The sequence below is a fragment of the Oncorhynchus keta genome, chromosome 3 (assembly GCF_023373465.1).
Source record: "Oncorhynchus keta strain PuntledgeMale-10-30-2019 chromosome 3, Oket_V2, whole genome shotgun sequence".
NCBI classification, from domain to species: domain Eukaryota; kingdom Metazoa; phylum Chordata; class Actinopteri; order Salmoniformes; family Salmonidae; genus Oncorhynchus; species Oncorhynchus keta.
The window spans coordinates 26422107-26434944 of record NC_068423.1 but is presented as its reverse complement, the minus strand read 5'-3'; positions in this window follow the sequence as shown (position 1 = coordinate 26434944).

Here is a 12838-nt window from a genome sequence, read left to right as displayed (position 1 = left end):
TTAAAACATTCCCTAACCAGAAACCGTGGATTGATGACAGGATTCGTGCAAAACTGAAAGCGCGAACCATTGCTTTTAATCAGAGCAAGGTGACCAGAAACATGACCGAATACAAACAGTGTAGCTATTCCCTCCGCAAGGTAATCTAACAAGCTAAGCGTCGGTATAGAGACAAAGTGGAGTCGCAATTCAACAACTCAGACACGAGAGGTATGTGGCAGGGTCTACAGTCAATCACAGACTACAAAATAAAAAGCAGCCCAGTCGCGGACAACAATGTCTTGCTCCCAGACAGACTAAACAACTTCTTTGATCGTTTTGAGGACAATACAATGCCACTGACACGGCCCGCTACCAAAACCTGCGGGCTCTCCTTCACTGCAGCCAACATGAGTAAAACATTTAAACGTGTTAACCCTCGCAAGGCTGCAGGCCCAGACGGCATCCCCAGCCGCGTCCTCGGAGCATGCGCAGACCAGCTGGCTGGTGTGCTTATGGACATATTAAATCAATCCCTATCAGTTTGCTGTTCGGAGGGCATTGTTCCTGCTCCCAAGACCAGCTGGCTGCCCTGTGCACTCACTTGTTCATGAAGGGCTTTGAGGACATCAAGGACCATTCAACACCCTACCTGACACCCTAGACCCACTCCAATTTGCTTACTGCCCCAATAGGTCCACAGACGACTCAATCGCAATCACATTGCCCTGAACCATCTGGACAAGAGGAATACCTCTGTAAGAATGCTGTTCATCGATTATAGCTCAGCATTTCACACCATAGTACCCTCCAAACTCGTCATCAAGCTTGAGACCCTGGGTCTCGACCCCGCCCTGTGCAACTGGGTCCTGGACTTCTTGACGGTCCGCCCCCAGGAGGTGAGGGTAGGTAACAACATCTCCACCCCGCTGATCCTCAACACTGGGGCCACACAAGGGTGTGTTCTCAGCCCTCTCCTGTACTCCCTGTTCACCCACGACTGCGTGGCCATGCACGCCTCCAACTCAATCAGCAAGTTTGCAGATGACACTACAGTGGTAGGCTTGATTACCAACAACGACGAGACGGCCTACAGGGTGAGGGCCCTCGGAGTGTGGTGTCAGAAAAATAACCTCACACTCAATGTCAACAAAACAAAGGAGATGATCGTGGACTTCAGGAAACAGCAGAGGGAGCACCTCCCATCCACATCGATGGGACAGTAGTGGAGAGGGTGGAAAGTTTTAAGTTCCTGGGTGTACACATCACAGACAAACTGAAATGGTCCACCCACACAGACAGTGTGGTGAAGAAGATGCAGCAGCGCCTCTTCAACTTCAGGAGGCTGAAGAAATTCGGTTTGTCACCAAAAACACTCACAAACCTTTACAGATGCACAATCGAGAGCATCATGTCGGGCTGTATCACCGCCTGGTATGGCAACTGCTCCACCCACAACCGTAAGGCTCTCCAGAGGGTAGTGAGGTCTGCACAACGCATCACCGGGGGCAAACTACCTCCTCCAGGACACCGACACCGACCGATGTTACAGGAAGGCCAAAAAGATCATCAAGGACAACAACCACCAGAGCCACTGCCTGTTCACCCCGCTATCATCCAGAAGGCAAGGTCAGTACAGGTGCATCAAAATTGGGACCGAGAGACTGAAAAACAGCTTCTATCTCAAGGCCTTCAGACTGTTAAACAGCCATCACTAACATTGAGTGGCTTCTGCCAACATATTGACTCAACTCGAGCCACTTTAATAATGGAAAAATTGATGTAATAAATGTATCACTAGCCACTTTAAACAATGCCACTTCATATGTTTACATACCCTACATTACTCATCTCATGTATATACTGTACTCAATACCATCTACTGCACCTTGCCTATGCCGTTCGGCCATCACTCATTCATATATTTTTATGTAAATATTCTTATTGATTCCTTTACACTTGTGTGTATAAAGTAGTTGTTGTGAAATTGTTAGGTTATATTACTTGTTGGTTATTACTGCATGGTCGGAAATAGAAGCACAAGCATTTCGCTACACTCGCATTATGTAATACATGTATCACTAGCCACTTTAACTATGCCACTTTGTTTACATACTCATGTCATATGTATATACTGCACTCAATACCATCTACTGTATCTTGCCTATGCCACTCTGTACCATCACTCATTCATATATCTTGATGTACATATTCTTTATCCCCTTACACTTGTGTCTATAAGGTAGTAGTTTTGGAATTGTTAGTTAGATTACTCGTTGGTTATTACTGCATGGTCGGAAATAGAAGCGCAAGCATTTCGCTACACTCGCATTAACATTTGCTAACCATGTGTGTGTGACAAATAAAATGTGATTTGTCAGAGGAAGATCCTAAAAATGGTCAAAGACTCCAGCCACCCTAGTCATAGACCGCAAGAGGTACCGGAGCACCAAGTCTAGGTCTAAATGGCTTCTTAGCAGCTTCCAAGCCATTTTTATGCTGCGGCTAATCTTTGGACACACCTACTCATTCAAGGGTTTTTTCTTAATTTTTTACAATTTTCTAACATTGTAGAATAATAGTGAAGAAATGAAAACTATGAACTAACACATATGGAATCATGTAGTAACCAAAAAAGTGTTAAATAAATACAAATATATTTGAGATTCTTCAAAGTTGCTGCCCTTTGCCTTGATGACAGCTTTGCACACTCTTGGTAGCCTCCACATTGACTCTGTACCAGTACCCCCTGTATATAGCCTACACATAGACTCTGTACCAGTACCCCCTGTATATAGCCTACACATTGACTCTTTACCGTAACACCCTGTATATAGCCTCCACATTGACTCTGTACCGTAACCCCCTGTATATAGCCTCCACATTGACTCTGTACCAGTACCCCCTGTATATAGCCTACACATTGACTCTGTACCGTAACACCCTGTATATAGCCTACACATTGACTCTTTACCGTAACACCCTGTATATAGCCTCCACATTGACTCTTTACCGTAACACCCTGTATATAGCCTCCACATTGCCTCTGTACCAGTACCCCCTGTATATAGCCTCCACATTGACTCTGTACCAGTACCCCCTGTATATAGCCTACACATTGACTCTGTACCGTAACACCCTGTATATAGCCTACACATTGACTCTTTACCGTAACACCCTGTATATAGCCTCCACATTGACTCTGTACCTGTACCCCCTGTATAAAGCCTCCACATTGACTCTTTACCGTAACACCCTGTATATAGCCTCCACATTGCCTCTGTACCAGTACCCCCTGTATATAGCCTCCACATTGACTCTGTACCGTAATACCCTGTATATAGCCTCCACATTGCCTCTTTACCGTAACACCCTGTATATAGCTTCCACATTGACTCTTTACCGTAACACCCTGTGACGTAGAAGTCCGTCACTGGCCGCGGGCAGCATTTGGTTCTTTAACGCACACACATATTCTTCACTCCTCCCTGCGCCATTATAAGATAAGTTAACAATGTGGGTCGACACACAAATTAACTTCTGTCTTGGTGCATGCATTTCACACCTGTCAGTGTTCATATTTGAGAGATACAATAATTATTATACTTATCAATGTTGTGGATGAGCGCATTGTTTGTTTGTTCTGTTCCTCTCTCTCCATCTCTGTAGCTTCCGGGTATGCTGGAAAAGGACCCGAGCTAAGGGAATTGGGTTGGCTTTATAGTGCCTGTCCCAAATGGCTCAGTAATGCATATTGAAAGATATTGTCAGTAGTGAGGTAATCTTGTAAATGTTATGTTGTGATATTGTTTAAAACCGTGTTGCAATGTATATCCTTTAGTATGTTTAGTTCATGGAAAACGTAGGTTTGTATTGTTAATTGATTAATTAATTAGGGTTAATTGTTCTGAGGGGAGGGGCTAGCCCTACAAAAGGAGCCTCTCTTTCAGTCATGGGGAGGTTTTGTTTTGGATTGAGCTGTGGATGGGGCAGCATTGTTTTTAAGCTGTCCCATAAGGTAGACGTTGATGGCAGTACTGTTGTTTTTTGTTCTGGAATCACTTGTAAATAAACACCTTGAGGCACAGAAGAAGTTTTGCGGTTCCGCCATCTTTTATTTTGATAGAGGTTAGGTTATCCAGTTTAGCCTTCTGGCCTACTCTACGTGACACACCCTGTATATAGCCTCCACATTGACTCTGTACCGTAACACCCTGTATATAGCCTCCACATTGACTCTGTACCAGTACCCCCTGTATATAGCCTACACATTGACTCTGTACCGTAACACCCTGTATATAGCCTACACATTGACTCTTTACCGTAACACCGTGTATATAGCCTCCACATTGACTCTGTACCTATACCCCCTGTATAAAGCCTCCACATTGACTCTTTACCGTAACACCCTGTATATAGCCTCCACATTGCCTCTGTACCAGTACCCCCTGTATATAGCCTCCACATTGACTCTGTACCAGTACCCCCTGTATATAGCCTCCACATTGACTCTGTACCTGTACCCCCTGTATAAAGCCTCCACATTGCCTCTTTACCGTAACACCCTGTATATAGCCTCCACATTGCCTCTTTACCGTAACACCCTGTATATAGCCTCCACATTGACTCTGTACCGTAACACCCTGTATATAGCCTCCACATTGACTCTGTACCGTAACACCCTGTATATAGCATCCACATTAACTCTGTACCGTAACACCCTGTATATAGCCTCCACATTGACTCTGTACCGTAACACCCTGTATATAGCCTCGCTACTGTTATTATATTGTTGCTCCTTAATTATTTGTTATCTTTCCTTTTATTTTAGTAAATACTTTCTAAACACTTATTTTTTCTTAAAACTGCATTGTTGATTAAGGACTTGTAAGTAAGCATTTTACTTTAAGGTCTACTACAGCTGTTGTATTCGGGGCATGTGACAAATACGATTTGATTTATCCCAGTTTGCAATGAGGGCGGTGTCCCTCCAGAATGGTTGCACGCCGTGCGACAGCTTATCAGCTGGGAGGGGCTAGCCCTACAAAAGGAGCCTCTCTTTCAGTCATTGGGAGGTTTTGTTTTGGATTGAGCTGTGGATGGGGCAGCATTGTTTTTAAGCTGTCCCATAAGGTAGACGTTGATGGCAGTACTGTTGTTTTTTTGTTCCGGAATCACTTGTAAATAAACACCTTTGCACAGAAGAACTTTTGCGGTTCCGCCATCTTTTTATTTTAATAGAGGTTAGGTTATCCAGTTTAGCCTTCTGGCCTACTCTACGTGACACACCCTGTATATAGCCTCCACATTGACTCTGTACCGTAACACCCTGTATATAGCCTACACATTGACTCTTTACCGTAACACCGTGTATATAGCCTCCACATTGACTCTGTACCTATACCCCCTGTATAAAGCCTCCACATTGACTCTTTACCGTAACACCCTGTATATAGCCTCCACATTGACTCTGTACCTATACCCCCTGTATAAAGCCTCCACATTGACTCTTTACCGTAACACCCTGTATATAGCCTCCACATTGCCTCTGTACCAGTACCCCCTGTATATAGCCTCCACATTGACTCTGTACCAGTACCCCTGTATATAGCCTCCACATTGACTCTGTACCTGTACCCCCTGCATAAAGCCTCCACATTGCCTCTTTACCGTAACACCCTGTATATAGCCTCCACATTGCCTCTTTACCGTAACACCCTGTATATAGCCTCCACATTGACTCTGTACCGTAACACCCTGTATATAGCCTCCACATTGACTCTGTACTGTAACACCCTGTATATAGCATCCACATTAACTCTGTACCGTAACACCCTGTATATAGCCTCCACATTGACTCTGTACCGTAACACCCTGTATATAGCCTCGCTACTGTTATTATATTGTTGCTCCTTAATTATTTGTTATCTTTCCTTTTATTTTAGTAAATACTTTCTAAACACTTATTTTTCTTAAAACTGCATTGTTGATTAAGGACTTGTAAGTAAGCATTTTACTTTAAGGTCTACTACAGCTGTTGTATTCGGGGCATGTGACAAATACGATTTGATTTATCCCAGTTTGCAATGAGGGCGGTGTCCCTCCAGAATGGTTGCACGCCGTGCGACAGCTTATCAGCCTCATTCTAGGTGCTAAAACAGACATACAGTTTTGAAGCACTGTGAAACAGTCATAAAAACTCACACAGGAAAGGATATTGAGTGTTTTCAATATTTTTTAAATATTTTTTTTATAAAACTCATCCTCATTCCTGCTCTCTTACATTTACAGTTGAGTCATTCCTCAGTTATACTACTAATAATAATAATTATAATAGTTATTATAACATGTCTAGACCATTCATATAACAGTTATGACACGTCCAAGACCATTCTTAAGACCGTTATTATAACATTTCTTGATACCATTCATATAACAGCTATAACATGTATTAGAACATTCTTATAACAGTTACATCATATCGAGACCATTCGTATAACAGTCATTATAAGATGTCTTAGACATTCATATAACAGCTATAACATGTATTAGAACATTCTTATAACAGTTACATCATATCGAGACCATTCGTATAACAGTCATTATAAGATGTCTTAGACATTCATATAACAGCTATAACATGTCTTAGACATTCATATAACAGCTATAACATGTATTAGAACATTCTTATAACAATTATTAAAACATGTCTAAACCATTCTGTTTCTCTTCATGTTCACTTTGTACAAAAACAAAACGCCCAACATCTTTTTTTCTTTGTATAAAAAATATAAGTTAATTTAAACTCCAATTAAGAAAATAACAATAGTCATAATAATAGCATTAATAATATAATAATCATTGATAATAATAATGATTATAAAAAGCTAAACATAGTGCAGAAATAGCACGCATCCCTAATGGTACCCTAAACCCTATATAGTTCCCTACCTTTTACCAGATTCGGGCCCTTTGGACCCTGGTGAAAATGTTAGCACTTTATATAGGATAGGGTGTCATTTGGGACACAGGCAGGAATAGATGACTGGTGCTGGGCAGTGAAGAGGGGCAGTGCGGTGATGCCTCCCTGACATTCAAGTGGGGGTGGAGGGAGGAAGTGAAGGGAGGGGGGTGGAGGGAGGAAGTGGAGGGAGAGAGGAAGTGGAGGGAGGAAGTGAAGGGAGGAAGTGGAGGGAGGAAGTGAAGGGAGGAAGTGAAGGGAGGAAGTGAAGGGAGGGGGGGGCAGTCCAAAGCTCGAACACACACACATTCACTTGCGCGCACACACACACACACACACACACACACACACACACACACACACACACACACACACACACACACACACACACACACACACACACTCACTTGCACACACACACACTCACACTCACACTCACACACACACACACAGACACACACACACACACACACACACACACACACACACACACACACACACACACACACACACGGTCAGAAAGTGCATGACTGCCATTGTAAATTAGCACCATATAAAGCATACAGCGTCCTGTGTCCTAATTGAATTCCAGCATGCATGCATTATCGCTCTAGCCATAGACTGTTCTCTCTGCTACTGCATTATCGCTCTAGCCATAGACTGTTCTCTCTGCTACTGCATTATCGCTCTAGCCATAGACTGTTCTCTCTGCTACTGCATTATCGCTCTAGTCATAGACTGTTCTCTCTGCTACTGCATTATCGCTCTAGTCATAGACTGTTCTCTCTGATACTGCATTATCACTCGAGCCATAGACTGTTCTCTCTGCTACTGCATTATCACTCTAGCCAGACTGTTCTCTCTGCTACTGCATTATCGCCCAAGTCATAGACTGTTCTCTCTGCTACTGCATTATCGCTCTAGCTATAGACTGTTCTCTCTGCTACTGCATTATCACCCTAGTCATACTGTTCTCTCTGCTACTACATTATCGCTCTAGGCATATACTGTTCTCTCTGCTACTACATTATCACCCTAGTCATAGACTGTTCTCTCTGCTACTACATTATCGCTCTAGGCATATACTGTTCTCTCTGCTACTACATTATCACCCTAGTCATAGACTGTTCTCTCTGCTACTACATTATCGCTCTAGGCATATACTGTTCTCTCTGCTACTACATTATCGCTCTAGCCATAGACTGTTCTCTCTGCTACTGCATTATCGCTCTAGTCATAGACTGTTCTCTCTGCTACTGCATTATCGCTCTAGTCATAGACTGTTCTCTCTGATACTGCATTATCACTCGAGCCATAGACTGTTCTCTCTGCTACTGCATTATCACTCTAGCCAGACTGTTCTCTCTGCTACTGCATTATCGCCCAAGTCATAGACTGTTCTCTCTGCTACTGCATTATCGCTCTAGCTATAGACTGTTCTCTCTGCTACTACATTGTCGCCCTAGTCATAGACTGTTCTCTCTGCTACTGCATTATCACCCTAGTCATACTGTTCTCTCTGCTACTACATTATCGCTCTAGTCATAGACTGTTCTCTCTGCTACTGCATTATCACCCTAGTCATAGACTGTTCTCTCTGCTACTACATTATTGCCCTAGCCATAGACTGTTCTCTCTGCTACTGCATTATCGCCCAAGCCATAGACTGTTCTCTCTGCTACTGCATTATCGCTCTAGTCATAGACTGTTCTCTCTGCTACTGCATTATCACCCTAGTCATACTGTTCTCTCTGCTACTACATTATCGCTCTAGGCATATACTGTTCTCTCTGCTACTACATTATCGCCCTAGTCATAGACTGTTCTCTCTGCTACTACATTATCGCCCTAGCCATAGACTGTTCTCTCTGCTACTGCATTATAGCCCAAGCCATAGACTGTTCTCTCTGCTACTGCATTATCGCTCTAGTCATAGACTGTTCTCTCTGCTACTGCATTATCGCTCAAGCCATAGACTGTTCTCTCTGCTACTGCATTATCGCCCAAGTCATAGACTGTTCTCTCTGCTACTGCATTATCGCTCTAGCTATAGACTGTTCTCTCTGCTACTACATTGTCGCCCTAGTCATAGACTGTTCTCTCTGCTACTGCATTATCACCCTAGTCATACTGTTCTCTCTGCTACTACATTATCGCTCTAGTCATAGACTGTTCTCTCTGCTACTGCATTATCACCCTAGTCATAGACTGTTCTCTCTGCTACTACATTATTGCCCTAGCCATAGACTGTTCTCTCTGCTACTGCATTATCGCCCAAGCCATAGACTGTTCTCTCTGCTACTGCATTATCGCTCTAGTCATAGACTGTTCTCTCTGCTACTGCATTATCACCCTAGTCATACTGTTCTCTCTGCTACTACATTATCGCTCTAGGCATATACTGTTCTCTCTGCTACTACATTATCGCCCTAGTCATAGACTGTTCTCTCTGCTACTACATTATCGCCCTAGCCATAGACTGTTCTCTCTGCTACTGCATTATAGCCCAAGCCATAGACTGTTCTCTCTGCTACTGCATTATCGCTCTAGTCATAGACTGTTCTCTCTGCTACTGCATTATCGCTCAAGCCATAGACTGTTCTCTCTGCTACTGCATTATTTAAGTCATAGACTGTTCTCTCTGCTACTGCATTATCGCTCTAGCTATAGACTGTTCTCTCTGCTACTACATTGTCGCCCTAGTCATAGACTGTTCTCTCTGCTACTGCATTATCACCCTAGTCATACTGTTCTCTCTGCTACTACATTATCGCTCTAGGCATATACTGTTTTCTCTGCTACTACATTATCGCCCTAGTCATAGACTGTTCTCTCTGCTACTACATTATCGCCCTAGTCATAGACTGTTCTCTCTGCTACTACATTATCGCCCTAGCCATAGACTGTTCTCTCTGCTACTGCATTATCGCCCAAGCCATAGACTGTTCTCTCTGCTACTGCATTATCGCTCTAGTCATAGACTGTTCTCTCTGCTACTGCATTATCACCCTAGTCATACTGTTCTCTCTGCTACTGCATTATCGCTCTAGTCATAGACTGTTCTCTCTGCTACTGCATTATTTCTCAAGCCATAGACTGTTCTCTCTGCTACTACATTATCACTCTAGCTATAGACTGTTATCTCTGCTACTACATTATCACCCAAGTCAAAGACTGTTCTCTCTGCTACTACATTATCGCCCTAATCATAGACTGTTCTCTCTGCTACTGCATTATCGCTCTAGCCATAGACTGTTCTCTCTGCTACTGCATTATCACTCTAACCATAGACTGTTCTCTCTGCTACTGCATTATCGCCCAAGTCATAGACTGTTCTCTCTGCTACTGCATTATCGCTCTAGCTATAGACTGTTCTCTCTGCTAATACATTGTCGCCCTAGTCATAGACTGTTCTCTCTGCTACTGCATTATCACCCTAGTCATACTGTTCTCTCTGCTACTACATTATCGCTCTAGCCATAGGCTGTTCTTTCTGCTACTGCATTATCACTCTAGCTATAGACTGTTCTCTCTGCTACTACATTATCACCCAAGTCAGACTGTTCTCTCTGCTACTGCATTATCGCCCAAGTCATAGACTGTTCTCTCTGCTACTACATTATCACTCTAGCCATAGACTGTTCTCCCTGCTACTACATTATCGCCCTAGTCATAGACTGTTCCCCCTGCAACTATATTATCGCCCTAGCCATAGACTGTTTTTTCTGCTACTGCATTATCACCCTAGTCATAGACTGTTAGCTCTGCTACTGCATTATCACATAAGTCATATACTGTTCTCTCTGCTACTACATTATCGCCCTAGTCATAGACTGTTCTCTCTGCTACTGCATTATCGTCCTAGCCATAGACTGTTCTCTCTGCTACTGCATTATCGCCCTAGTCATAGACTGTTCTCTCTGCTACTGCATTATCGTCCTAGTCATAGACTGTTCTCTCTGCTACTGCATTATCACATAAATCATATACTGTTCTCTCTGCTACTGCATTATCACATAAATCATAGACTGTTCTCTCTGCTACTACGTTATCACATAAATCATAGACTGTTCTCTCTGCTACTGAATTATCACATAAATCATAGACTGTTCTCTCTGCTACTACGTTATCACCCGAGTCATAGACGGTTCTCTCTGCTACTACGTTATCACCCGAGTCATATACTGTTCTCTCTGCTACTGCATTATCACATAAATCATAGACTGTTCTCTCTGCTACTGCATTATCACCCGAGTCATAGACGGTTCTCTCTTCTACCGCACAGCAAGCAGCACCGATGTACCAAGTCCGGAACCAACAGGACACTGAACAGCTTTTACCCCCCCCAAGCCATAAGACTGCTAAATAGTTAGTTAAATAGTTTACCAAATAGCTTCCCGGACATTCTGCATTGACCCTTTTTTGCAATAACTTTAAAAAAAATCACATACGCTGCTGTTACTGTATTATCTATCACTTCATTCCTAGTTATACATACAGTATCTACCTCAATTACCTCCTACCCCTGCATATCGACTGGAACTGGTACCCCTTGTATATACAGTATCTACCTCAATTACCTCCTACCCCTGCATATCGACTGGAACTGGTACCCCTTGTAAATACAGTATCTACCTCAATTACCTCCTACCCCTGCATATCGACTGGAACTGGTACCCCTTGTACATACAGTATCTACCTCAATTACCTCCTACCCCTGCATATCGACTGGAACTGGTACCCCTTGTAAATACAGTATCTACCTCAATTACCTCCTACCCCTGCATATCGACTGGAACTGGTACCCCTTGTAAATACAGTATCTACCTCAATTACCTCCTACCCCTGCATATCGACTGGAACTGGTACCCCTTGTACATACAGTATCTACCTCAATTACCTCCTACCCCTGCATATCGACTGGAACTGGTACCCCTTGTAAATACAGTATCTACCTCAATTACCTCCTACCCCTGCATATCGACTGGAACTGGTACCCCTTGTATATACAGTATCTACCTCAATTACCTCCATACCTGCATATCGACTGGAACTGGTACCCCTTGTATATACAGTATCTACCTCAATTACCTCCTACCCCTGCATATCGACTGGAACTGGTACCCCTTGTATATACAGTATCTACCTCAATTACCTCCTACCCCTGCATATCGACTGGAACTGGTACCCCTTGTATATACAGTATCTACCTCAATTACCTCCTACCCCTGCATATCGACTGGAACTGGTACCCCTTGTATATACAGTATCTACCTCAATTACCTCCTACCCCTGCATATCGACTGGAACTGGTACCCCTTGTATATACAGTATCTACCTCAATTACCTCCTACCCCTTGTACATACAGTATCTACCTCAATTACCTCCTACCCCTGCATATCGACTCAGTACTGGTACCCCGTGTATATAGCCAAGTTATTACCCCCTACCCCTGCATATTGACTGGTACCCCTTGTATATGGCCATGTTATTACCTTGTACCCCTGCACATTAACTCAGTACTGGTACCATGTGTATATAGCCATGTTATTACCTTGTACCCTTGCACATTAACTCAGTACTGGTACCCCGTGTATATAGCCATGTTATTACCTTGTACCCTTGCATATTGACTGGTACCCCTTGTATGTAGCCAAGTTATTACCCCCTACTCCTGCATATTGACTGGTACCCCTTGTATATAGCCATGTTATTACCTTGTACCCCTGCACATTAACTCAGTACTGGTACCCTGTGTATATAGCCATGTTATTACCTTGTACCCCTGCATATTGACTGGTACCCCTTGTTTGTAGCCATGTTATAAAATCAGATAAACAGCAGGGTTCGGGTCCAGTACCTGTCAGATTAACAGTAGGGTTGAGGTCCAGTACCTG